This window comes from Eubalaena glacialis, chromosome 17 (genome assembly GCF_028564815.1).
Source record: "Eubalaena glacialis isolate mEubGla1 chromosome 17, mEubGla1.1.hap2.+ XY, whole genome shotgun sequence".
NCBI classification, from domain to species: Eukaryota; Metazoa; Chordata; class Mammalia; order Artiodactyla; family Balaenidae; genus Eubalaena; species Eubalaena glacialis.
The window spans coordinates 6,599,141-6,627,122 of record NC_083732.1 but is presented as its reverse complement, the minus strand read 5'-3'; the positions used below and the strand labels follow the sequence as shown (position 1 = coordinate 6,627,122).

General features: G+C 39.4%; 1 protein-coding gene and 1 non-coding gene across 3 annotated transcripts in view; both read right to left on the bottom strand.

Annotated features, from left to right (window-relative positions):
* SDCBP (syndecan binding protein) overlaps nt 1-7,989 on the bottom strand; it is a 32,229-nt gene extending 24,240 nt beyond the window's left edge. For both annotated transcript variants that reach the window (XM_061171811.1, XM_061171812.1), the window contains exon 1: nt 7,839-7,989. The gene's annotated coding sequence lies outside the window, so the exon portion shown is untranslated. The remainder of the gene's footprint in view (nt 1-7,838) is intronic.
* Nucleotides 7,990-21,907: 13,918 nt separating this feature from the next.
* LOC133077505 (small nucleolar RNA SNORA33) lies at nt 21,908-22,037 on the bottom strand. The gene has a single exon (XR_009697773.1). It is a non-coding gene; the product is annotated as a small nucleolar RNA SNORA33 (small nucleolar RNA).
* Between the last annotated feature and the right edge of the window lie 5,945 nt (nt 22,038-27,982).

Below are 27,982 nucleotides of genomic sequence, written 5' to 3'. Positions count from 1 at the left end.
AGCCCCAAAACAAACCCACAAACCCATGCATGTATGGTCAATTAATTTGTGAAGAAGGTGTCAAAAATATACAATGGGAAAAGTACATTCTCTTCAATAAATGGGAAAACTGGACAACCACATGGAAAAGAATGAAATCGGACCCCTATCTCACAGCATACACAAATATCAACTCAAAATGTATTAAAACTTGAACATAAGACCTGAAACCATAAAATTTCTAGAAGGAAACATTGGCAATAAGCCACTTGACATTAGTCTTGGTGATGACTATTTGGATTTAACACCAAAAGCAAAGGCAACAGAAGAAAAATAAACAAGTGGTACTACATCAAACTAAAAAGGTTCTGTACAGCAAAGGAAACAATAAATTGAAAAGGCAACCTACGAAATGGTAGAAAATATTTGTAAATCACGTATCTGATAAGGGTTAACAGCCAAGCTAAAAAAAGAACTCATATAACTCCACAATGAAAAAGTGAAATAAAAAATCCAATTTAAAAAAGGGCAGAGGAGCTGAACAGACATCTTCCCAAAGAAGACATACAGATGGTCAACAGATACATGAAATGGTGTTCAATATCATCAGGGAAATGCAAATCAAAACCACAGTGCGATATCACCTCACAGCACAGGAAACAATTGAAATGCTCTATCAGAGAAGTAACCTAAAGTACTTCCATATGGTAGTAAAGTAAAAACCTTCTTAAGGTCCTAAAACATTGTGTCTTCAAGTCCATAAGGATAACCTGGAAATCTTGTTAATAACACAGATTCTTGAGTCCTAGCCCCAGAAACTAAAAGAGTAAGTCTGGAGTAGAGTCCAGAAATCTGCCCTTTAACCCTTTGTATACCATCAGCGTCCAATGGACACAATTTAAAATTTTGACTTTCTTTTTTCAGAAGTTCTATTTCACGACTTTTATTCTTTCTTAGATAAAAGAAAGGGAGAGAGGGATGAACTGGAAAAAAAAATCTTTAAATAGAGTAAAATCACTCTACCTTACAAATATCACAAGGGTTCAACTGGACTCCTTTATAAATCTAAGATCTGTTATGGAATCTTAGTGAACTTATTTTTCCCATATCTTGAAAGTTTTGCTACTTTATCTAGGAATTACTTAATCATTATTCATCCATTATTCCCAAGTACGCCAAAGAAAAAACTAAAATGACAATAGGAACAAAAAGTAGAATCATTCTTATTCATTCTAGGAATACATTATGTCATCCTTCAGTATGTGTTGCCCAAAGTACTGCATCCTCTTCCAAAAATGTATAAAGTCTGGAGCCTTTGTATAAAGTCTTTGTAGCCTTTTTTCTAAACTGTATTCTTTGAACACACTAGAAAATGTGGGATTTTTCATTTTTCACCCATGATGGCACAGAGAATAAACTGGAAGAAGACATTTATTAAACAAATCAGAGATGAATACAAAGAAACAAACGGCTGTACTCTAGACTTTTATGATAATGAGGAAATTGATCATAAGCAAACCTCAGACTATGAGTTTTCAGATGAAGATATCCTAATGGAAATTCCTCAAACTTAAAGATCAATGAGTAAACAATATGCCTGTACTTAATTTAAAAAATACGAGTTTTCAGTTAGTCATTCCGAAGGAAGCACTTTATCATGCAATATTTTGAAACAAGTCCCTAGATCCTGTTTAAAAGGATATTTACCATCTTCTTTCCTCTTTTATATCTATACAGCAAAACTTACTTGATTTGGTTTGTAAGTAGCCAAATGAAGGCAGGTATTTAAACAAAGGTGACCAGATGAAAACAGCAATGTAGAGAAATTTTTAAAAATCTGTTGCACTGACTATTCTAATTGGTATTTATAAAAGTATAAATGAAAATTCTTTGCAAATGTAAGTTAGATGGTCATCCCTGCAAAATCATGAACCATGAAAGTTTGCAAAAATACTGCATTTTGACAACGCAAGTACAAAAATTACCAAACAGTAACGTTAGAAAATATTAGAGATGGATATGAAATCTAAAATTGTGTTTTGACAACCAAGTGCATGAAGAAAAACAAAGTAATTATAAGCTAAGATATATTAGAGATGTAACTGAAATCTGGAACAATATTTATAAAAAGGATATCTCCCAAATGTATGGATGACAGTTGATGAGCAATTAGTTATACTCAAAGATGTTGCCCGTTTCAGCTATATGTACCTTCAAACCCAGAAAAACTTAGAATAAAATTTTTGGTTTCTTATGTTCAAGTTGTTATTAAAATTCTGTTTCTAGTAAAACCGTGTTTCCCTATGCCTTTATTTTCACTTCTGCAAGTCATTCATAAAATGACCTAAATTATAAAAAATAAAAATAAAAAATATCCACTGGACCCAGATGATAAATAGTAATGATCATGTTTCCTAGTACACTGTGGATTCATAAGCATTCCAGATGATTCATATATGGTGTCAAGCAACACACTTTGATAAAGTCCTAACAGTCTTCATGGCAGTGTTTCTCAAACTTGGCTCACCACCAGATCAGAATTATTTGGGCACTAGTTAAAAATACTTTACCAAGCTGACACAGATTTCATGGAAAGACGTAGGAATTATTCTTTTAATAAATATCCCAGGAGACTATGATGATAAGCAATTGAGAAATATGGTCATATGAAGTCTACTCTAAGTATAACTTCATTTTACCCATAAGATTCCATTTCCCACCTACTGAACTGGCAAAAACCCAAAGCTGGACAACACTCTCTGATAATGAGGCTTTGAGAAACACTCATACATTACTGGTAAAAGTGTAAAGTAGTATAATTTCCACAAAGAGTGAGTTTGCAATATCTACCAAAACTGTAAATGCAGATACCCTCCAACCCAGCAATACCACTTCAGGTTTTAGTCTATAAATAAATATACCTACATACAAAAAGCAACAAATGTAAAATTTTATTCACTGAAGCACCAACTGTAATAACAAAATTCTTTAAACAAAGGAGGAAGTACTAGATACACAAAATAGTGAACGAGGTCCAAAATATTATCATTAACTGGAAAAAACAAAGCATTATTTAGTGCAGTATATAGAGTATGCTCAAATTTGTGTTAAAAGGAAGGGGGAACTTAAGGAACCAGAAAAAGAAACACAAACTAAACCCAAAGCTAGCAGAAGTAAGGAAGTAACAGATTAGAACAGAGATAAATAAAATAGAGAATAGAGAAAATAAAGAAAAATCAATGAAAACTAAATTTGGTTCTTTAAAAAGATCAACAAAATTGACAAACCTTTAGCTAAATGGACTAAGAAATAAAAAGAGAAAACTCAACATGTTAAATGAAAAGTGGGAATACTATCAGTTTCTACAAAAATAAAACATTAAGTCTCTCTACAAGAGAGCACTATAAACAACTGTACACTAAAAAATTGGATAAACTAGATGAAATGGACACATTCCTAGAAACACAAAACCTATCAAGACTAACTCAGAAAGAAACAGAAAATCTAAATAGACCCATAACTAGTAAAGAGACTGAATCAGAATCAAAAATCTCTCAACAAGGAAAAGCCCTGAACCTGATAGCTTCATTGGTGAACTCTACTAAACATTTAAAGAAGAATACCAATCCTTCTCAAAATTTTGCAAAAAAATTGAAAAGGGGACACTTTCATTCTATGAGGACAGCATTACCCTGATACCAAAGCCAGACAAAGACACAAGAAAGAAAACTATAGACCAACACCCCCTTATGAACATTGATGCAATCCTCAACAAAATACTAGCAAACAGAATTCAACAGCATGTTAAAAGGATTAGACACCTTTTAACAAATCGGATTTATTTCTGGAATACAAAGATGGTTCAACATATGAAAATTGTTCAAAGTAATACATATCAACAAAATGAAGTGAAAAAAACACAAGATCATCTGAATTGATGTAGGAAAAGCATTTGACAAAATTCAACACCGCTTTATGATAAAAACACACAACAGAATAGGAGTAGAAGAAAACAACTGCCACATAATAAAAGCCATATATGCAAAACCCACAGCAAACATCATATTCAAGGGTGAAAGACTGAATATTTTTCCACTAAGGTCAGGAACAAGACAAGCATGCCCACTTTCAACACTATTCTTCAACACAGTACTGGAAGTTCTAGCCAGAGCAAGAAAAAGAAATAAAAGGCATCCAAACTGGAAAAGAAGTAAAATTATCTCTGTTTTCAGATATGACCTTTTATGTTTAGGGTTTAGAAAACCTTAAAGACTCCACAAAAAAGCATTAAAACTAAAAAACAAATTCAGCAATGTAACAGGATACAGTTAATGCACAAAAATCAGTTGCATTTTTATACGTAAATAACAAGCAATCTAAAAAGGAAAACACAAAACCAAATCAATTTACAATAGCATCAAAAAGAATAAACTACTTAACGAATCTAATCAAGAAGGTAAAAAACTTGTACAATGAAAACCACAAAACACTGCTGAAATTGAAAACAATCTTAGAAACAAAACTGGAGAACTCACATTTCCTGATTCCAAAATTTACTATAAAGCTAGAATATTCAAAATGGTAACTACTGAAGCCCGCACGCCTAGAGCCCGTGCTCCGCAACGAGAAGTCACCGCAATGAGAAGCCCGCGCACCGCAACGAAGAGTAGCCCCCGCTCGCTGCAACTAGAGAAAGCCCACGTGCAGCAACAAAGACCCAGCGCAGCCAAAAATTTAAAAAACCAATCAAAATGGTATAGTATTAGCATAAAGACAAACATAGACCAATGGAATAGAACAGACAGCCTAAAATAAACCCTCGTATACATGGTCAAATGATTTTTGACAAGGGTGCCAAGACCATTCAATGGAAAAGACAGTCTTTTCAACAAGTGGCGCTGGGAAAATTGGATATCCACATGCAAAAGAATGAAGGTGGACCCTTACCTAACACAATATATACAAAAGTTAACTCAAAATGGATCCAGGATCTAAAGGTAAGACCTAAAACAATAAAACTCTTAGAAGAAAACATAGGACAAAACATTCCTGACATTGGATTTGGCAACGGTTTCTTCGATATGACACCAAAGGCACAGGTCACAAAAGAAAAAATACATATTGGACTTAATGAAAATTTTTAAAAATTTGTGCATCAAAGGACACTATCAATAGCGTAAAAAGGCAACCCACTGAATGCGAGAAAATATTTGCAAATCATATCTGATAAGGAATTAATATCCAGAATATTTAGAGAACTCCTAAAACAAAAAAACCAAAATCGGCAAAGAACATGAATAAACATTTCTCCAAAGAATATAGAGGAACAGCCAATAAGCACATGAAAGGATGCTCAACATCACTAATCATTACGGAAACGCAAATCAAAACTATGAGATACCACCTCACACCCACTAGAGTGACAACTATCAAAAAAAGGAAAACAAGTGTTGGCGAGGATGTGGAGAAATTAGAACCCTTATTCACTGTTGGCGGGAATGGAAAATGGTACAGGTGCTATAACACACAGTATGGCAGTTCCCCCCATAATTAAAAATAGAATTCTGTATGATCCAGCAATTCCATTACTGAGTATACACCCAAAAGAATCGAAATCTGGATCTGAAGAGGTATTTGTATACCTACATTCACAGCAGCATTATTCGCAACACCTCAAACGCGGAAGCAACCCAAGTGTCTATCGACAGATGAATGGATAAACAAAATGTCAACACATATATATGCGCGCACGCACACACACAATGGAACTTTATCCTGCCTTAAACATGGAAGGAAACTCTGCAATGTACTATTGATACAACATGGATGAACCTTGAGGACATCATGCAAAGCGAAATAAGCCAAACACAAGCAAGACAAATACTGTGATCCCACTGACATGAGGTACTTGCAGTATCAAATTCATAAAGACACAAAGTACAGCGATGGTTGCCGGGGGCTGGGGGGAGGAGAGAATGGGGCGTTACTGTTTAATGCGCAGAGACTTCAGTGTTACAAGATGAAAAGACTCAAGGGGATGGACGGTGGTGATGGCTGCACACCAACGTCAGTGTATTTAACATCTCTGAACTGTACACTTAACAATGGTTAAGACAGTAAAATTTACGTGTACTTTACCACAATTAGAAAAAAAGAGAAAAACAACAGAAGGGGGGAAAATATATTTATATGTTTGTACAGGTATAAAATATCCCTGGAACGATACCTAAGAAATGCCGAACAGCTGGCTCCTACAGGAAGAGAATATGGTTGGCTAGAGGACCTTGAAGGAAGGAAACTTTACACTGTATACCCTTTTTTGGCTTAAATGTTGAGACCTGTAACTGCTTACCTCCTCAAAAACTAAATAAATGTGCAAAAAAATCTTGGCAGCACTTGGAAAAAATTAATAAATGTGAATATAACTATGACTAGATGTAACAGTTGTTATTTTGGGGGGGGGGGGAATCTTTCTTTTTAGAAACTTAATGGCATTTACTACCTAAAGAAGTACCTAAATCCGACAAAACCAGGAAAGAAAAAATAGTTGAGTCATGCCCAATTTAAGGAACTGTTTACTTAATAGTACACTCAACCGCCAACTGTTAGTAAATGCTTCCTCTTTTAGTCACGATTTTCATATCCTTTCTTATAATGACCAAACGTAACTAAAAATTAATGGTGTCAAAATTAAATGTGGATTATAATAGAAGGACTCTTTCCTGAACCTATTAAAAGACATTCTATTTCCTTATTTTTACTCTGCAGTACAAACTATCTGATCTATAATATTTACACACCGTTTAAAGAACAAAAGTTTTGTAGAACGAAGTTGGTAACAGAGAAAATGGAAAAAAGCCACATTTTTACCGTTTGCCCTCAACCTCAAAGAGAAAAACTTAAAAGAATGGACACATTTTATTTAACCATTTGTATATACTGGCGATAAAGCTAACCAGGCTGCGGCTGGGTTCCCCTGTAACTTTCCTTTTTAATCAACTGTTTCTTCTTCTTTGAAACAACTGGATGTTGTGAGTTTCGTAAACCAAACGTACTTCCTAAGAAAGGTACATAATATTAAAAATAACCGGGAACGGCTGTGCAGATAATATACACAGACCAGATAAACCTAGAAATCTCCCGTTAAAAACTGGCACCTTACGAGCCTCCCTGCTTAAATGAATCCATTTTGGTAAAAAGGGAAAACTTTATCCATATCCACATGCCTCCGCCTGCCCCTCATTACAAGCGAATCCTGAAACGAAAGCTCAGAATCGCGACCCTCGAGGGAGGGTTCCTGCTGAGCGCACCCTGCTGGGGGCGTTTCTCCCTTTCCTCCAACTTCTCCAGAAGCCAGCGCCCCGCGAACACCTCTCCCCCTCCCCCTCCCGAAAGGCAAGGCTTCGCCCGCCCAACGAACACCTCCTTCCTCCGTCCACGTCCCGACGTTCCGAAGCGGCCACCGAGGAAGGCGACTCAGCCCAGCCCGGGGACGCGGCACCGGGACGGCCCGCGGCCGGCGACTCTCCCCTCACCGGCCCCGGGGAGCTCACCCGACACGAACAAAAAGGGTCGAGGCGGACGGCGACTGGGGGTGGCGGGCGTCGCCCCCGGCCGGGCCCCAGGCTCGCCCTCCACCCCCGGACGGGACCCCGAAACCCGCAGGGTCGTGGGCGCTCGGAGGGCGCTGCTCGCTCAAACTTTCGCCCCGGGCCCGGCCGGGCGCCGGGAAGGGCGCGGAGCGGAGCCCACGGAGGGGAAGGCGGCGCCGAGACGCCCTCCGCCCAGCGGCCCGGGGCCCCCACGCCCGCGCCCGGAACGCCGCGTGAGCGTCCCCCGTTCTCCCCAGGGCTGCTCACCAAGGCCGCAGGGACCCACGCACTGCAGCTGCCGCCGGTCACTGGCTCAGACTTCCGAGACCCAGAGAGACGAGGACGGTGCGCGCCTGAGAACCGCCCGCGCCGCGCGTCCCCGCCTTCCGCCCGCGCCTTCCGCCCACGCCTTCCGTCTCCGCGCTCGGTCAGGTGACCCGCTCCCCATGGTAACAGGGCGGGGGCGGGGCGAGGCGTGCGCCTGCTCCGCCGCTCCCGCCGCTCCCGCCCACCTGCTCCGCTCCCGCCCACCTGCTCCGCTCCCGCCCACGTGCTCCGCTCCCGCCCACCTGCTCCGCTCTCCAGACAGTTCCCTGCCTAAGGGCCGGGTGCACCCAGCTCACTGCTGTTCGTCCGCACTCACGGTCACTTAGTCCCCATCACCTCCGACACATCGAGAGTCCTGAGAACCTACCGTTCGCCCATTTCCCAGCCAGCCCTAAACTTCCACCACACCCACGGGCTCTGCAACATTCCTCCCACTAACCCTTCTCGACTCCTGCCTTCTTTGCGTTACAATTTTTTTCTTTGGCATTTATTACTCTTTGTCCGTCTAAGATGAAGTTTGCTGGTTGTTGAAGGTTATGTGTGGTAGTGCACAAAAGTAATAGCTTTATCCTAATACAACAACTGAAAAACTATTTCTTAAGGGCTACGTTCCAAGCACTGTCCTAAGAACTTGATGTATAGAGCAGTCTTATTTGGTCCTTACAGCAAAGACAGTTACAACATCTTCTTTAACATGCAAAGACACTGAGGCACAGTTTGCCTAAGTTTTCTGTACTTAACCATGGAGTAACAGAGTACTTGACAAAACAGCATTAACTTAGAAGCATTTTATTTCTAGCTAAATTATTTAGTGCCATAATAATTTAATCTATGGTAAAATAAAACTCTGAGCATAAAAGAGATGACAGTAAGATGAAAACTGCCCTCAGAGAGTCTGTGGTCTGATAGACATTTAAAAATAATTGCAATGGGAAGGAAAAAACAAAACTGGTTTTGTTCACAGGTGACATGGTTATGTAGAAAGTCCCAAAGAATTGACCAAAAAAAAAAAAAAACCCTAAAACTAATAAGCAATTATAGCAAGGTTGCAGGATTCAAGGTTAACATACAAAAGCCAACCACTTTCCTATATAACAACAATAAACAATTGGAATTTGAGATTAAGGACACAATATCACGGATATTAGCACAAAAAAAATGAAACAATACTTAGGTATAACTCTAACAAAATATGTACAAAATTTATATGAGAAAAACTATAAGATTCTGATGAAAGAAATCAAAGAAGATACAAATAAATGCAAAGATAGTCCATGTTCATGAATAGGAAGACTTGTTATTGTCAAGATGTCAGTTTTTCCCAACCTGACAGATTTGACACAATCTCAGTCAAAATCCCAGCAAGTTACATTTTGGATATCAACAAACTGATTCGAAAGTTTGTATGGAAAGACAAAAGTCCCAGAAGAGCCAACCCAAATTGGAAGAAGAAGAACAAAGTCACGGGCCTTGTGTGCCCAACATCCAAACTTACTATAAGGCTGCAGTAGGGACTTCCCTGGTGGCGCAGTAGTTAAGAATCCGCCTGCCAATGCAGGGGACATGGGTTTGAGCCCTGGTCTGGGAAGATCCCACATGCTGCAGAGCCCGTGTGCCACAACTACTGTGCCTGCGCCCTAGAGCCACAACTACTGAGCCCGTGAGCCACAACTACTGAAGCCCGTGCACCTAGAGCCCATGCTCTGCAACAAGAGAAGCCACCGCAATGAGAAGCCCGTGCACCGCAACGAAGAGTAGACCCTGTTCACGACAACTAGAGAAAGCCTGCACACAGTAACAAAGACCCAATGCAGCCAAAAATAAAGAAAAAAAAAAAAAAGGCTGCAGTAATCAAGACTGGGGGGTATCAGCAAAAGACGAGAAAAAATCGATCAATGGAACAGAATACAGAGCCCAGAAATAGACTCTCACACATACATTCAATGGATCTTTGACAAAGGAGCAAACGTATTCAATAGACAAAGGGTAGTCTTTTCAACAAATGGTACTGGGACAACTGGACCTCCCCATGCAAAAGAAAAAAAATTTAAAAAAAAAGAATCTAGACACAGAACTTACCACTTTCACAAAAATTAACTTGAAATAGATCATAGGCCTAAATTTATAACTCAAAACAATAAAATTTCTGGAAAGTAACATAGGAGGAAATCTAGGTGACCTCTGGTTTGATGATAACTTTTTAGATACAACATCAAAAGCACAATCCATGACAGAAAAAATTGACAAGTTAGACTTCATTAAAATTTAAAAATTCTTCTTTATGAAAGACACTGTTGAGAGAACGAAAAGACAAGCCACAAACTGGGAGAAAATATTTGCAAAATACACATCTGCTCAAAGACTTGCATCCAAAATATTCAAAGAACATCTAAACCTCAACAATAAGAACCCAATTTAAAACTGGGCAAAAGAGCTGAACAGACACCTCACCAAAGAAGATACATAGCTGGCAAATGAGTGCATGAAAAGAGGCTCAACAGCATGACATTAGGGAACTGCAAAGTAAAACAACAATTTGAAATATACCACTACACACCTTTTAGAAGACCTAAAATCCAAAACACTGACAATGCCAAATGCCAAATGCCAAATGCCAAATGCCAACGAGGATATGGAGCGAAAGGAACTCTCATTCATTGCTGATGGGAACACAAAATGGTGCAACCACTTTGGAAGGCAATTTGGAAATTACAAAGCTCAACATAGTCTTGACACATGAACCAATTATCATGCTCATGGATATTTGCTCAAACGAGCTTAAAACTTATGTCCACACAAAACCCTGCAGAGGAATATCCATAGCAGCTTTATTCATAATTGCCCAAAATTAGAAGCAAGCATGATACCCTTCAATAGGTAAATGGATAAATAAACCATGGTATATCCATAAATGGAATATTATTCAGCAATAAAATGAAACGGACTACCAAGCCGTGGAGGACGTGGAGGAACCTTAAATGCAGAGTGTGTGTGAAAGAAACCAGTTGAAAAGGCTACCTCTTATATGATTCCAACCATGTGACATTCTGGAAAGAAGCAAAATGACAGCAGCAGTAAAAAAGATCAGTGGTTGCCAGGGGTTTGGAAAATACAGGGAAGGATAAGGTCGGTGAAGCACAGGGGATATTTTTTTTAGGATGGTGAAGCTATTCTGTATGATACTATAATGGTAGATACATGACATTATGGACAATACGTGGTATAATTATATATGTATATATATATTTAGTCTTTCAAAAACCCTTGGAGTTTCATGAGTGCCAGTGTGTCCTTGTTATGCTAAGGAGATGGCTCATGGCTGAAATGTGGGTGGGGGAATAGGGGCCCTAGAAAGCTTCATGATGGAGGCTGGTCACCAGAAAGACCAAGCACAAGATTACAGGGTTGGTACTTTCAGCCCCACTCCCCAACCTTCAGGAAGGGGAGGGTGCTGAAGAGTGAGTTCATCTTTGGGCCAGTAATTTACTCAATCACGCCTATGTCATGAAACCCCAAATAAAAAGTCTGAACACCAGTGCTTGATGGAGCTTCCTGATTAGTGAACATATCAATGTACCAGGAGAGAGATGCACCTCCAACTCAAGAGACCGAGGCTCCTGCGCTTGGGACTCTTCCAGACCTTGCCCTGTGTATCTCTTCATCTGGCCATTTGTGTACTTTATAATAAAACCGTAATCCAAAGCATAGTGCTTCCAGTGGGTCACTCTAAGCACCAAATTTGAAGGTGCATTGTGGGAATCACCGAATTTCTAGCCAAGTTGGACAGAAGTGCTGACATCATGAGGATGCCATCTGTGGCTCCTGTGTGATGTGGGTGCAGTCTTGTTAGAGACCTTGTCCTTAACCTGTGGGATCTGACACTAACTCTGGGTAGCTAGGGCCAGATTGAATGAAACTGTAGGACACCCAGGTGGTGTCAAAGAATTGTTGACGGAATGGAACACACTGTACAATGCCAAGGGTGAACCCTGCTGTGCAACAATGGATCAACATGGGTTCATCATTTGTAACAGATGTACAACACTAACACAAGAGATGAAGGGTGAACTGTGGCGAGATGGGAGTACTTGAGAACTCTGTACTATTTGCTCAATTTTTCTGAGAACCTAAAACTGTTCTAAGAAATAAAGTCTATTAATTTAACATATAATAATTACACAAATAGAGTTGTGATGGGTGTTTAAGAAAAAGCTCAAGGGCATATAGAGAATGGATAAACAACAAGGTCCTACTGTATAGCACAGGGAACTATATTCAATATACTGTGATAAAGGAAAAGAATATGAAAAATAATAGATATATGTATAACTGAATCACTTTGCTATACAGTAGAAATAAACATTATAAATCAACTGTACTTCAGTAAAATAAATTGAAAAACAAAAAAGGTCAAGGGACTATGGAAAGATACAAGGGAACAAAAATTAGTCTAAGAGTTCAAGGAAGGCAAATTTGAAGATGTGAAATTTTAAACATTAAAGAGAAGATCCTAAAAGTTCCCAGGTAGAAGAAACAGGCCATATACCCATGACTGCGAATCAGAAGAGATTGGACTTCTCAACAGAAATGCCTGAAGCTAGAAAACAAGGGAGCAATGCCTTCAAAATTATGAGGGAAAGTGATGTCTAACCTGGAAGTCTATACTGGGCTAAACTATGTCATTCCAGTTTGATAGAGTGAAGACACTTTGATATCAACAAGGAATCAACAAGCTTCTCTCTCATGTTCCCTCTGTCAGGAAGTAAATGACAAAGGAAATGTACACTTTGCTGCACTTAGTAAGAACACTACAAGAAAGGAAAATGGGATGAGAAGGTTCCCAGAGCACCGGAGAGAGGCCTAAAGAGTTAAAGGACGATGTTGAAGGGAGATTCTAGGATGATGGCTGTGCAGTCCCACACGAAACTGGGTGATAGAAGGCTCTAGGAGGAATGTCTCCAGAAAAAGTAATAACTTGTTTTTGTTTTGTTTTTTTTGGCCATGCCACACAGCTTGCAGGATTTTAGTTCCCTGACCAGGGATGGAACCCGCGCCCTCAGCAGTGAAAGCGTGGAGTCTTAACCACTGAACCACCAGGGAATTCCCCAAAGAGTAATAATTTGAACATTGAGAGGGATTCTTGCTTCTGGGAGTGGGGAGGTGAATTAATGATAAGAAATTAGAGTACAAAGCAGTGAAAAAAAAGTGACGAAAACTGACCAAGAAATGTAATCATATCACTCTACATGACTCATCTTTGAATAATATTTATGTAGACATAGTAAGATCAAAATATTATTGGTTTAGAGTCAAACCGTGATCATAAATATATTAGCTACAGCTCAAATGTAGTTATTTTCCAGAACATGTTACTTTCTTTAGGACCTTTCAGTGGTCTGATACAAAAATAGACCCACAAATATGAATATACGCTAACAATTACCATGGTAGGGTATGACTACCCAAAGATATTACTGCACATTAAAATCTCTTTAATATTCCATGTACAGTGGAAACCTAAAGCACAGTGCTCTTACTTAAAAGGATGCCTCTTAGATATCTTTCTGGTTGATAATGTTGCTTATGGGAAGGAGTAAAGAGGTGAATGCATTTGTATTCAATTTTCGGAACTGAGAATTTTGTCTTTTTAAGGTTCCTGAAATATGAACACTATCTTAATTAGTAGTGTTGTTATCTCTGAAGATTTAACTTCACCATCAAGACCAAAAATAGTCAAACCCTTGCAGACCACTTGATCTGCTGAATTATGTAACTTCCTCTTCCTTTTAAAAATCTCATCCACATGACAAACCAGACTGCCCTAAACTCCTTATGACGTTAGCCTTTGTTCCGGAATACATTTCCCTCCTCAGGGTTTTATATCAACAAGGTTATGAACAATGCTTTGTTCAGAAGTGAAACTGCCACTCAAAACACTCCTCAGCTGACTTTCCTGGAACAAATTTGTTTATGTACCTTCTAGAGAATCTCACTTAAAAGGGAATATGTTCCTGAAAAAAAAATGTAAATGATATTTTGTCAACTTGATCACTTTTTAAATGCACAAGGGCTGCTCGCTGTTTAAAAAGAACATTGAAGCAAATCATTTTGTACAGCCTAGACATTTGTGAAAGGCGAGTAATTATTCCTTAGTAAATATTACTTTTTAAGTTTGGATTGAGTGTAGCTGGTTATTTGCTAATAGAAACATTCCTCTGTAAACGATAATAGTCTCTCGTTCTAAGTTACCATTTCCTCAGGTATTTACCATTTTTACAAAGCTATTTGTAAAGTTCTTTCATCAGAGATTATTTTGCCCCTAGTGAAGTGATCATCTGTACTAAAGATTCCATCACAGTCATGAGCCATGTCTCTGACATTTGATACAAATATGGTTGGTTGACATACCATTAAGTTCAAACATAACTTGCAAATATAAGTTAAATTAACTTACCGTATGGCATTTGTCTCCCCTTTCAAAGGTGTATGTTGAATTCTGCTTTCTTAAAAAATTAAAACAAATTTTACGATATTTAGAAATTTCTTTCCACCACAAAATATTTTGTGGGGCTGCTGGAAAACTTTAAAGCAAAGGTAAAATAACATGTGACTTTAAAAACAAGGAGCTTCAATTGTCAATTGGGTCATTTTCAAGGTTCTATTTTCTACCTTCTTGCATTGGCCATGATGGATAATAATTAGAAGGAAAGAAATTTAAATATATCTTACCCTCCTTGGTACAGGATTTCTATAACAGGAAATATAAAAATCAATAATACATAAAACTTTACTAGTGTAGGTCTGAAACAGCCACATTGGTAAAAGGAGGCAGCTCTTTGTACATCAGTATTCAAAACTATTATTATAGGAACACTACAGTATTTTGTGGCCACTTCTTATTCCGTTTAATTTTTAATAATATCTGGAATACTTAAGAGCATCTGGGTTCCATTAAGAATTTAAAATCACTGAAGTCTCTGAATACATCCACATTCCACAGGACATGTGCCACATGGACATTTGTGTTGCCCTGGGTTCCATCTTTTATTGGCTGGTGTTTCTCTACCACACAGGATAGTAACTCTTTCAGTATGTTAAAAATTGTATTTGCTTTTAACTGTGGAATTCTAGTTGAGATTCCTTCCCAAGTTGTGAATACACACACCCTTAGAAAGGATGCCAAATGTTCTGTTCCAAGTTACACGTGGCCAAAAGTGTTCCAGATGTTCAGAATCAACCATATTAGCTGTGTTTACACAGCCAGGAAAATGCATAACTCCTGAACCCTATTCATGTGGAAAATTACAGTAGTTTCTTTCATTCATTTAGTTCCGTGTGTGTGGATAATAGGGCAATTGTATTAATTTGACCTTTGGACCTCACCCTTGTCCTTCAGCTCTTGTTATAGCCCTTACCATATTTTACATGTGATCAGCAGTGGTCTTTGCTTTTCTCCCCTGTGGTTTCTTCTGTATTAATCATTACTTCATCTTATAGAAACTTCCTGAGGGCTGGGGCTATGCTTTAAAAGGTCTTTGATGCCTGGCACAATTCCCAAGAAACAAAAAAGCTTTCTAGAATTCTGGAATTACCGTATTTTCCTGGTTCTATGAGCCACATTTTTAACAACTCAGAACTTAAGATTTCTGTAATAATCAATGTCAGTAGAATATTTCAGCTGCCGGGAGAAGAGAAGTTGAGACAGTTTTCTTTGCCAGCTCAGTGTTCCCTTCAGCTCCACGGCAACACTGTGAACAGTCACCTAGCTGCATTATTAGCACTCCAACTGTTACATTTTTAACTTAAATTTGGATTCCTTGTTGTCACTGAAAATGCCTTCATAAAGATTACCAATGAAGAAACTCAAAACCACTAGGGAAGAAGCAGATGGCTTGTGCAATTAAAGGCAACAAAGCAAGGCCAGAAAGAATTTAAAGTCCAGAATTCCTTTCCATCACCCTGGGCAGTTTTTAGGGGGTCTCGTTTCCGCCAATTAGCCTCTTCTCCAGAGACTGACCCTAAGAAGGCCCACCCTCTGCAAGGGGGGCATATGTGACCGTAAACTTAACATCTGTAAAAGAGGTGGATCAAATGAGCAGGGGACACTTTGAGGTGGCAGATCTAGGCTGGACTTGGGAAATTGGGCGACAGAGGTGCACCGCTGTTATCTGAAGCCAAAGGTCTGGCTAAGGATACTCAGGAAGAGCAAGAGGAACGATCAGAATTTTATGCCCGTGGGAAGGTGCAGAGATGGGGCCCTCCAACCAGGATCCTGGGAGGCGGAGCCGCACTCTGTGCCTGGCCACTAGCACAATAGCAGGAAGTATTCCACGTGCGCAGTACAAGTAAATCTCCCATTTGAAGAAAAATCAAGTTAGAACTGGCTCCGAGTGGTCTTCCAGCTAACTCCTCAAGGTTTCCCCAATCGAGCTGCAACAGACCTTACGGCGTTACTTTTCCATCTGCACAGCCTCTCCATTTCCCCTGGGACCTCCCTTCCCAAGCCCCATCTGAGTAATTTACTCCTCTGTCAGCCTCAGAGCTGTTTTCTGGGGACTCTCCATCACCAACATCCTGGTCCTTACACCCCTGGTCTCCTGCATCCCGGACTCCTGCACCCCCCCTTCCTTCACACACCCTCCTGGCTTTGGAAGAGCTACATCCTCTAGTAGCTTCCTGAGAAAAGGAGTGCGAAAGGTAAAGTGTTTAAGGCTTTGCAGTTTTCAAGATTTTATTCTCGATGACAAAAGAAAAGAAAATCATGGAAAGTGGCAGTTTGGAAAGCCAACCTTGACTGAAGAATTAGCGTTAAGATGTGAAAGAGGAGTCTTTTTTGGTTATACTTTGCTCTGATGCTACTCCTACTGTTTCTTTTGAACAGCCAGTTCTTTATAAAGTCATACGTGCGTTCATTTAAAGCTTTGCATTCTCCAAAAGCATACACTAAAAATAACAGGGCATATGGGATAAACAGGGTTGGGGCAGACCACACCGCCCAACTTTATAACAGGAGCACCAACAAAAACAACAAACAATTATTAAAAAAAAAAAAAAAAAGCTCTGTCAATCTCCACTAGAGCCTGCCCTATGCAGCCTTTGAACTTGGGGGCTTGCATTTTCCTCTTTGAGATATAGGGGCATTTGTTTCTAAGAGACCAGATTTCTCAAAATTAGAAATCTGATTTAGGAGCCTTCATCTTTTTTTTTTTTTTTTAAAACACCAAGGAAAATACTTCTGCAACTTCATTCTTTGTCTTCATGGCTTTACCAGATAGCTTAATGTTGGGAAATGCATAGCAGTTCCTGAAACCACTAACCCAGCCCCTGCTTTCACTAAAGGAAGGTACCTCTGTAGGATTTCTTTCTTAAGGTGTTTGCATATTGCTATGGCTTGCTTTTTAATTGTGAAGAAAGTTTGCTCCTGGTCTTTTGGAAATCCCATATCAGCATCATTACACTGATATCACCCCGCATTTATCAATTGTGTATGAGCTAATTCCCATTCCCAAAACACATGTGATAGCAGAACAAACCGTACATTTTGTCCTTTGAAAGACTTTAGGGCAAACACCACCCCTAGAATCTTAACACTGTTTTGGTTTATTTTTTGCATCCTGTTTCCTCAATCCTCTCTCCATGTTTCTTTTCTTTTTTGCTCTACAAGCCAAAAAAAAAAAGAAAAAAGGCTTGATTTAGTAGTATTGTGTTCAGCTGTAAACAGAAACCTAAAATAAAGTAGCTTAAATAAGATAGACATTAACTTTTTCTCACATAAAAGAAATTCAGAACTAAGATCATCTCATAATACAAAATTCCTGCTGTGCTCCAGCCATCACATCCACACCCCAGACAGAAAGAAGAGGAAGAGCAGATGGGCCTAAAAGCCCCCCTCCTTTTATGAAGTGTTGGGGAATGGGAAATTTCCCCCTCTGCCCCTCTCGAGTTCTTGTGGCTGGACTCAATAAAATTGGCACAAGACAGATTAACAGGAGAAAAAGAAAAATTTTCATCGTGCGCACAGAGGCCTCATAGAAATGGGACCTAAGAAGTGGCCAAAGCAGGCAGCTTTTATACTTTTTAGACAAATAAACAATACATTTGTGAGGAACTGACAGGACAAATAAGCTTAGATTTGGGGTGCCCAATTAGTGAAGAATGTAAACTCAGTTTGGGCTTGGGGTTGTCAATTACAGAAGTAACGAGGTTTATTTACAGAGGCTTCTCGGCCCTGAGATCCAGATCTTTGGTGGCAAGGGTGTCCTTCCACCTCCATATGCAGGGAGAGCACCTTTCACATGAGAGTATATTTCCTGCTTTTGGGGAGACAGAAGGGAGGGTCAGAGTATTCCTCCTGTGTTGGCCATTTCCTAAGTAACTTTAATTTAAAATAATCAATATGCCATGTGAGGCACACTTACCCAACAGAAGCCTTCTGAGAAGCTTCAGAGACCGCTTAAATTATATCTCACTGGCCACATCTAGTTGCAGAAGGGTCTAAGAAATAGCGTCTTGTAGCCAAGCACATTTCCTGGGGTTTTGATATTAAAGAAGAAGGGAGAATGGATCTTGACAGGCAATTGGCATTCTTTGCCACAGTATTATTTCAAAATATTTAATGTGTATTGAGTGTTTTTAACATGCCAGAAACTGTCAAAGGTAAGTAAAACTTGATTTCTGTCAGTAGAGATAATATGATGTGCAAAGTTAGTCATAAAAATTCATGGTAAGTCACACAACGAGGATTTAAGCCCAGTCATGGGTGCACCACCAAAAACCACATTTGTTTAACTTTTCTCTTTATATAGAGAGATTGCCACTTGATTTCCAGTCACAGCCAGGGGCAGAAAAATCATCTTGAGGCAGATTTTTCTTACACAGGAGGAGGAAGAACCAGTTCAAGAAGTCAGAGACTTCTTGGAGGAGAGGAAGCTATACTCTAATCCTCTAAGATTTGAAGTTATGGAGTCTTCTAGAATCAAAATGATGACTTAGATAAAATTTCAGGGCTAGGTATAGAAAATGGGGCCCCCCAAATAGAGTTACTGTTAAGTTAGAGGGGGGACCAGCTCTGATCCCGAGTCAGAGAGAGAAGTGGAGAAGGGATGGTGCATCTGGGCCCTGTGAGGTCGGGTCCTGGGATGGGCCCAGTCTCCAGAAGGCACCTTGTGCTTGGGAAGCACCCACCCATCTGAAAGAGCCTGTTGTTTCTAGATGTAGGAGCTGGGGTGCAGAACTGTAAGGACGTAATCCTAGAGATTTCCTTCCCCTGTAGACGCACGGTCAAGAGTCCCCGGGGGAGCAGCCAGAGCAGAGCAATGAGCCAGGAGGACCAGGCCTTCCTCCCAGCTCGCAGGCATGGTTCCCTCGGGGCAGAGGGCCCTTCTTTGCCTGCTTCGTTTCCCCCACCTTTCTGAACAATATTTCATCTTTCACCAGCCCCAGTTCCATGCCTGGGCCATTTTGCATTTCCAGCAGCCAATAAGACACAACAGCACTGTTCCACGGAAGCGCACGCAAACCTCCACGCTGCCCCACCTGTGCGGTGACTGGCACCTGTCTGTTCTCTCGAGTCTAGGGCAGGAAAGGAGGAAGCAGGTCTACCTGAAGAGCTTTGGCCGGTTTGGCTGGGACCACCTTTCACTGAAGATGGCATGGAGAATAGGTAACCCACACCCAGAGACCACTGCTGCCGGAGAAAGATGCCACCTGCCTTAGTTTCCTGTTGCTACTGTAGCAAAGTATGACAAACTTAGTGACTTAAGACAGCACAGATTTATTATCTTGCTGTGCTGGAGGTCAGAAGTCAGAAATGGGTTTTATGGGCTGAACTCAAGGTGTTGGCAGAGTTGTATCCCTTCTGGAGGCTCTGGGGGAGAAGTCATTTCCTTCCCCTTCGGGAGGATGCCTGCATTCCTTGGCTCAGGGGCCCTTCCTCCATCTTCACCGTGCATCCCTCCAAACTCTGCTTCTGTGACCACACCTACCTTTCCCCTCCCTCTTATAAGGCCCCTGGGATTACGCAATAGTCTTTCCACCTCATGATCATTCACTTAACAGCACCTCCAAAATCCCTTTCCAATGTTAGCAGTGCTCTCTTGCTTCTTGTATTTACTTATTTGGGCTTGGAGGTGCTGTGAAATGTGCTTGCCTTCAAATCAGCTGTTCTGCCTATGTTTTGGGCTAACATTTCCTTCAGGCCTTTTTTTTCTGGTGGGGCAAAAAGCAGCTCGGCACCTGTGCACGTTGCCTGTGCACATTCTCAAGTTCTGGGGGTTGGAACGTGGACATCTTTGGGAGGTCGTTGTTCTGGCTACTACCACGCTAGCATGTGTGGCCTCTATGAAAACAGAGATTGTTTAGCTTCCTGCCTTGGACACCGCTCCCCACGGCCACCTGTGACTCAACCGGCAGGCTGTCTGCTGCTGCTGGGAATTCACCGAGGCAGGTCCTAGTGGAACAGGACCCTCCTCTGGGACACTCAGAAGCACCTAGGCAACGTGCACAGGTGCCGAGCCGCTTTTTGCCCCACCAGAAAAAAGGCCTGAAGGAAATGTTAGCCCAAAACATAGGCAGAACAGCTGATTTGGAGGCAAGCACATTTCACAGCAACTCCAAGCCCAAATAAGTAAATACAAGAAGAGAGCACTGCTAACATTGAAACATTAATTCCTAATAGCTAATATATAAATATACAGATATATGTTTTAGCTGTTAAAAGTAAGTGAACATCTGAAAGAGCAGGTTGCTTCTAGGTGTAAGGATTGGAGTACAGAACTATTAGGACATAATCCTGGAGGTGTGCTTCTATGCATATATTCCCCTTATATATAATTTCAATAATATATACATTATTTCAAATATACATAATTTCGAATACATATATGTGCATATATACCTACATATCTTCTATGCCACAAGAGAATGAAAATTAAATATAAAGGGGAAAAAAATCCCCTCAAGCCAACAAAAGTAGGAAGGGGATAAGAAATAAGAAAGTGATAACTGGAAAATAAAAAGTAGGATGGACAAATAAAAAGTAGAATGGACAGGTATGAGAAACCAAAATAAACATGAAAAGGATAGTTTCATTCTATTAAAAGACAGAAGCTCTCATTCATACTGTGATAAAAAACAAATTTCAGCTCTTTGGTATTTAAAAAGCACACATCAAAAAAATTTTTTTTTTTTTTTTTTTTTTCCAAAAAAATTTTAAATTCTAAGAATGGAAAAGATATTCAAGGCAAACACTGATATAAAGAAGATAAGTTAACAACATAAATATAAACCTAATTAGACTATATGGCAAAAAGCTTTTATTAATGAGATAGTCATTCCTTAATCATGAACCTATTCATTTGTCCCTGGGTATCCACTGGGGACAGGTTCCAGGACCCCTCATGGATACCAAAATCCACAGATGCTCAAGTCTCATATAAAATGGCATAGTATTTGCATATAATCTACATACATCCTCCCATATACTTTAAATCATCTCTAGATTACTTGTAATACCTGATACAATATAAATGCTATGTAAATAGTTATAAATACAATGTAAATGCTACGGCAGTGTGCAAATTCAAGTTTTGCTTTTGGAACTTTCTGGAATTTTTATTTCAAATATTTTCGATCCAGGCTAGTTGATTCCACAGTTGCAAAACCCATGGATACTGAGGGCTAGTTGTTATACCTATCAACACAGCTTCAAATATACGGTGATCAAAAATTGACAGAAGGATGAGGAGAAATTGACAAATCCTCAACCATAGTAGGAAAGTTTATTATAACTCAGAAATCAAAATATCAAAGTAAGGATATAAAAAAATTTAGTATAATTAATAATTCTTATTAAAAGAGATATAGAACCTACTCTTTTTTCTTTTTTTCTAAAAAAAAAATATGTGATTTTACTAAAATTGAGAAATTCCACTAAGTTGTTAGCACTAGTTATAATATAGCTTTTAAAAAAATCAGCACATCTCATGAAAATGCTTCCCACCATTAAAATGTCTTATAGCCATTTTCAGGGACCTTAAAGACTTCAATGTCTATAAGGCTCGTAACATGGCTTTCCTATTGCCAGCATTTTCTAAATTTCTGCAGAAACACATTCAGGTAAGCAGGTTCATTGGCTGGCTAGAACCTACTCTTAACATGTAAAAATATATAGTACTTTATTGTGAAATCCACATGGAGTACTCACCGAACTGATGATATATTAGGCCACACTGAAAAATTTTAAACAGAGCCCTAAAAGCAGAATTCATAAAAGATCACATTTTCTGACCACAATGCAGAAAATGTGGAAATTCACAACAAAATAATAATAATAAATCAAAACAAAACACACCGTTTCCTTTTGAAGATTTACAATCATCCTTTTGAACAGTTAACCCTTGAACAATGCAGTGCTTAGTTGGTGCTGACCCCCAACTCAGTCAAAAATCTACGTGTAACTTTTGACACCCCCAAAACGTAACTACTAATAGCCTCCTATTGACCAGGAGCCTTACCGATAACATAAACAGTAGATTAATACATATTTTGTATGTTATATGTATTATATACTGTATTCTTACAATAAAGCTAGAGACAAGAAAGTGTTAAGAAAATCATAAGAGAAAACACATTTACAGTGCTGTACTGTATTTACGGATACAGTAAGTTTACGTCCTCTGTTTACAAAATGAATCATCTGTCAGTACCTATATCAATAGTCTTGGATGATACATATAACATGCAGTGTTTTGTATTATAATATGACAAAAAAACTCATATTTACAAGTGTAACGATTCATGCACTGATAACGAAGAAGCAGCAATATGACTGCTTTATTGTAGCCTCATGTAATCAGTACGATTGCTTCACAGTAGCTCAGCCTGTACACTAATGAATGAATCTTTATAAAAATTTCATGGCACACAGAATTACAGTCATATTCATAATACAGTATTGGAAATACTGTTACACTTTAAAAAAGAACACTTACTTGTGATGGTAGGCTGACATGCAGTTCTTCCAATTATGACAGAGAGGCATACTGTACTGTAATTCTTTGAAAGCAAAGTTATAAAACAGTAAGAAAATATTAAATATCACTTACCTTATGCCTATGTAAGGATAAGGCTATCCACTTCAATACAAGTCTTGCACACTTTGTTCTCCATGTATATTTTTGTATATTTATTGAAAAGAATCTGCGTATAGGTGAACCCACACGGTTCAAACCCTTGTTGTTCAAGGGTCAACTGTAACTCTTGGGTAAAGAAAAAATAGAAACAAGGGCTTTAAATTAACTTACTTAGTGTATTTTTTTTCTATGTCAATTGAACATAAAAACAAAACACATACCAAATACTGATAGTTACTAACCATTTTTAACAAAGTTGATGGACTTGATTTTTATCGTTCATTATTCAGATTAGAATCAAACTTTACTTGCTTAGTCTTACACATTTTTGTTTACATAAACCAGGGAAACAATTTGATAGCAATCTACCGAATAAACCAGAATAAGAATTCACAACTTATTATGTGCCAAAAAGATTTAGGTAAAAAGGGAAACTTCGCTTTGTCCAAATGAACTATCTAGGAACTAAGCCACGAAGTGCAAAATTAATGGTCAAGTAATACCGAACATGCAATATGAAAGAATGTATGGTAAACATAACTTAAGATCTGGCAATCTTTTAAGCTGATCCTTTATTTTCCTTTTCCAGTATGTTTTCCTGATCCTCTTGTTCTTGATACTAGCAACTACTCTTCAAGGCTGGACTTCCATGTATCATATCTAGAAGAGACTCTTCGCTCTCCAAAAGGTGGCATGACTTTTAACTATCTGATAAACCCTTATATTTAGGAAAGACTGAGTGTGTACCAGCCTCCCCTTATTCGGTGGCCTCTATGTGGAGAAGCAGCCAAGGACTCTACTTACGTATTAAAAATGCCCAGTAATACGTTTAGGAGGTACCTGTGGGAAGAGGCTGAGCTGTACGGGAGCAAACCCACCTACAAAGAAGTGATCAAACTTTTCTTCGAAGTAACTGATAAGAGGAATCAATGCGCTGAAACAAATAATGTTGGTAATTGGTGTCTACACATTCAACTTTAAAGCAATATCTAGGATGACTGGCAATGTGAACAGAGTGAGAAGGTATACCAGAATATATCCAACAATATTTGAGTATAAACTTTTTTTTTTTAATTGGAGTATAGTTGCTTTACAATGTCGTGTTAGTTTCTACTGTACAGCAAAGTGAATCGGCCACACGTACACAATATACCCCCTCTTCCTTGGCTCTCCTTCCCATCCAGGTCACCACAGTGCACTGAGTAGAGTTCCCTGTGCCACACAGTAGGTTCTCATCGGTCATCCATTTCATACATAGTAGGGTATATATGTCAATCTTAATCTCCCGCTCCATCCCACCCCCTCTTCCCCCTTGGCATCCATACATTTGTTCTCTACATCTGTGTCTCCATTTCTGCTCTGCAAACAAGTTCAGTTATACCATTTTTCTAGATTCCACATATATGCGTTAATGAGTATAAATAAATTTCTACCAGCAAGGCAAACTATTCGCTGAGTAAAGAAATTCTTTTTCAACTTTGTATTTGTGGTATATAACAGGGATGCCATGTGGAGATGTTTCATTGCAGCCAATCCTTAAAAATTCTTTGGACTAGAGAAACAGGCAAACCCGGAATAAGAATGCATAGAAAGGAATAAACCCTGACCTGGCTGTAGGAATGGATGGGCTGGGACTGAGGTTGGATGGAGGGTGGGGTGTGGGTGAGGAGAGGTGCGGTGGGCAGGGACTGCGGGAATCTCTGGGCAGGGGTGCAGCTGTGCACAGCTCATGGTGCAATGTATCAGAGTTTCCAGTATTTAGCTATCCTTGTGGGTTAAGTTATCCAGCATAACACCTGTGCCCAATCAATAGCTGTAGCGGACCAGGTACAGACAACCTGTGGAATGATGAAACGTGTTCAGATAAACTGGAAAGTAGTGTTTCATAATGAGTCACGGTATGTTAAATATGTATGTCACACAGGAAGCAGAGTTGATAACAGCCAGATAATTAATAAGAGATGAAAGCTATGCCTCAGTTCTAGGGTATGATATCAGAGTCCCATGGTATGTGAAGATCTGAAATCTGCCCAGGAAGTTTCCACATCCTCAGAAGTATCAGTTCTCTGTTTTTCTTCTAACCAGAGGTCTTCGATTTTTAACTTATGCTGGTGATTGATGGTTTCCCTTTCTACATGGCTAATCCTACAGGAGATTTTACTGGCTCGGTTTGGGAACCCTGGCATTTCTGTCACCACATCTTCTGAAAAATATCTGCCTTGCTCTAAGCTTCAGGGACAGTGGGGGCCATACTGTACCACTACTGCTTGGGAAAATGCTGGGCAGTTCTTACATTGATCCAAAGAATGATGAATGATGATTTAATGAAAGCAATTAATGTCATTATCAATTATCAATATTGCTTTGAAGGCCACAGCCTGAGAGGCTATGGGAAATATCTCCTCATCGCCTGAAGGAAAATCAAACACCTCAAAAGGAGAATTTGATGTTTGGATCAAAACTATTAGAGCCAGAAATAACATCACTGGGCTCACCAGCTTAAAATTTAGATCATCTTTATCACTTTAAACCAAAATAAAATAATGTTATCTACTGCTGTATAAAAAGTCAATATGATATAGAGAGGCCATAAAGTTATTCATTAAACAAACCTAAAAACACGGTGGACACATTGCCTAATTAGTAACCAGTTTAGAACTCATAGATGGTGATCCCTAAAAGCAGCAGGGTAAAGCCACCCATGCCTGACAGCCCTGCCTTTGCATGTCATTATTTCACTGTTGCAGCTGAACTAGATAACAGCTATTTTCTTGCACTTCGTCTTGGCTAATGGCCAAATGCAAGGATTCATTATGCCCTAAATACATCCATCAATTTCCAATCAATAAATGCTGAAAAGTAGACTAGGCTAAGGAATCTTTAGAAATTGTGTCTCGCCAGCTAAGGTTTCTAGGCAATTTGCCATGTCACAATACTTCCTTCATTTGGAAAAAAAAGGGTAGACCAAATAAATTGTCACTTAGGAGAGCAGAGTTCCACACAATTTGAGGCCACGCCCTTCTCAAGAGGAAGTTTAAATAAATTATAGCAAAAGGAGGGAAAAAATGAGATGTGTTGCTGAATCATTATAGCTTGCTCTAAGTCAGGGAAATTCACTCTTGCTTGCTGATTTGGACCACATCTTTTAGAAAACTGAAGAAATATGTCTTTTGGTACTCCTAGAGAAATATTGAAAAGTTATGAAGTTAAACATTATCACTGCCAATTATTTCTAGATTCAATGACCAGGCTCTTTCACAGAGTTGGTCTGTGAAGATCTCTCTTCTGTTTGTGTCTCTCCCAGGACATAAAAAGACATAAAAAGGGGAGTTTCTTCACTGTACACAACTCTGAAATGATGTTGGAGAAGTCTAAACATAAGATGGTTGGGAAATCACAGCAGAGAATATTAAATTTCTTAATGATCTTAAGTGAAAAATAAATGGGACTGTCTTGAAAAACTATTTCATCTGAAGCCTCTCTCTTGGCATTCTGAATCTCACTGCCTTATGAAAAAACATTTACTTGAATACTGTAAAAGGAAAAGGGTGTTTCTGCAATCTTTGGTTATGAATTTTAAAAGTGTTAAAATAGTATTCAATGAAAAAATAGCCTTAAAAACAGACATTAAAAAACTAGAAAGATTGAAAATGAATTAGGCATATAATTCAGGAAGACAGGCAAAGTATATCAAATTACCCCCCAAAAAACAGAAGGAATCAATATAAAAGCAGAAATGAAACAGGAAACAAAAACATAGATTTGACCAATATCATCAGAAGTTTGTTATTTGAAAAACTCACTAAAATAGATAAATCTGATCAAGAAGAAGGATACATATAAACAACAGTAGAAACAAGAAAGAGATGTAAGTACAGGCATAGAGATTTTTAATGTTATAAAAAAAAAAACCCACTAGGTACATCTCTATTAACACACTTGGAAATTTAGATTAAATGATTACTCAGAGAAGTGTACTGAACTGGCTTATTGAAGCAGCTCTGTTTATTAGGGATGATAGTTTAAAATAGCTCATTTTTTCCCTGAATAGCCGAGGGTTGCGGGCAGATCCCACAGTTCCTCTTGTCTTAGGCGCAGATTATTTTCAAAGTTTGCTTTCTTTAGGTGCAGTTTAAGCCTTTCCCCTCCACCTGATAATGTCTGACTTGAGCTTGGAAACCTGCAGCGAGAAAGGGAGAGGCTTCGCACGTCTTCTGTCTCCTCCCTGACCACCCCCCCCCCCCCCCCCCCCCCCCCCGCCATCCCCGCACTGGAGGTCTGAGGTTCAGTACAGCCTCTGCCCCCGCCCTCCCTCCAGGCAGGGAGAGTTGTGGGTGGAGTTTAGAAGCTGGAGCGGTTGTCATCTGGCCTCCAACGTCTATTTCGGTGCTTTCTCCGATGGTCCGCTCGGTATAGTCTTAGCGCCCCTGTCCTTGGGGGACCTCCTACCAGCAAGCCCTTTTTTGTAACCCGCCCTCAGCTCCTGCTTTCTGAAGTTTCATCCCACGTGCACCCTTTCCTACTGGAGCTGTCTCCCTCGTCTCCCCCAGACCATCCTTTTGGGTGTGTCCTTTTCAAGATGACTAAACTAGAGACTCTCTCTGCCCAATTCTGGCGGTAGAGGCTACTTCCTACGAAGCTCTCTCTCCTCTCACTCTCGTGGCTCCAGCAAGTCTATTAGCTGTGTCGTCCAAATGCCAGGGGACACATGACAAGCTCCCGGAGTAGTTCTTTGAAACCCCCTGATTTGGTTTCAGGTGAGGGAAGAAAACCCCTCATCCTTCCATCATCTGGGGAGCACACAGCACATCAACAATTATCAGAGAAACTTCACTGCTAACCTCTTGAAGAATTCCTCCTTTCCACTAAAACCCCCAAAATACTAGACAAAAAAAAATTTTTTTGTTTAAATGTCTAAGCAATTTTTTTTCTTGTTAACTCTTTGTCTTAGGA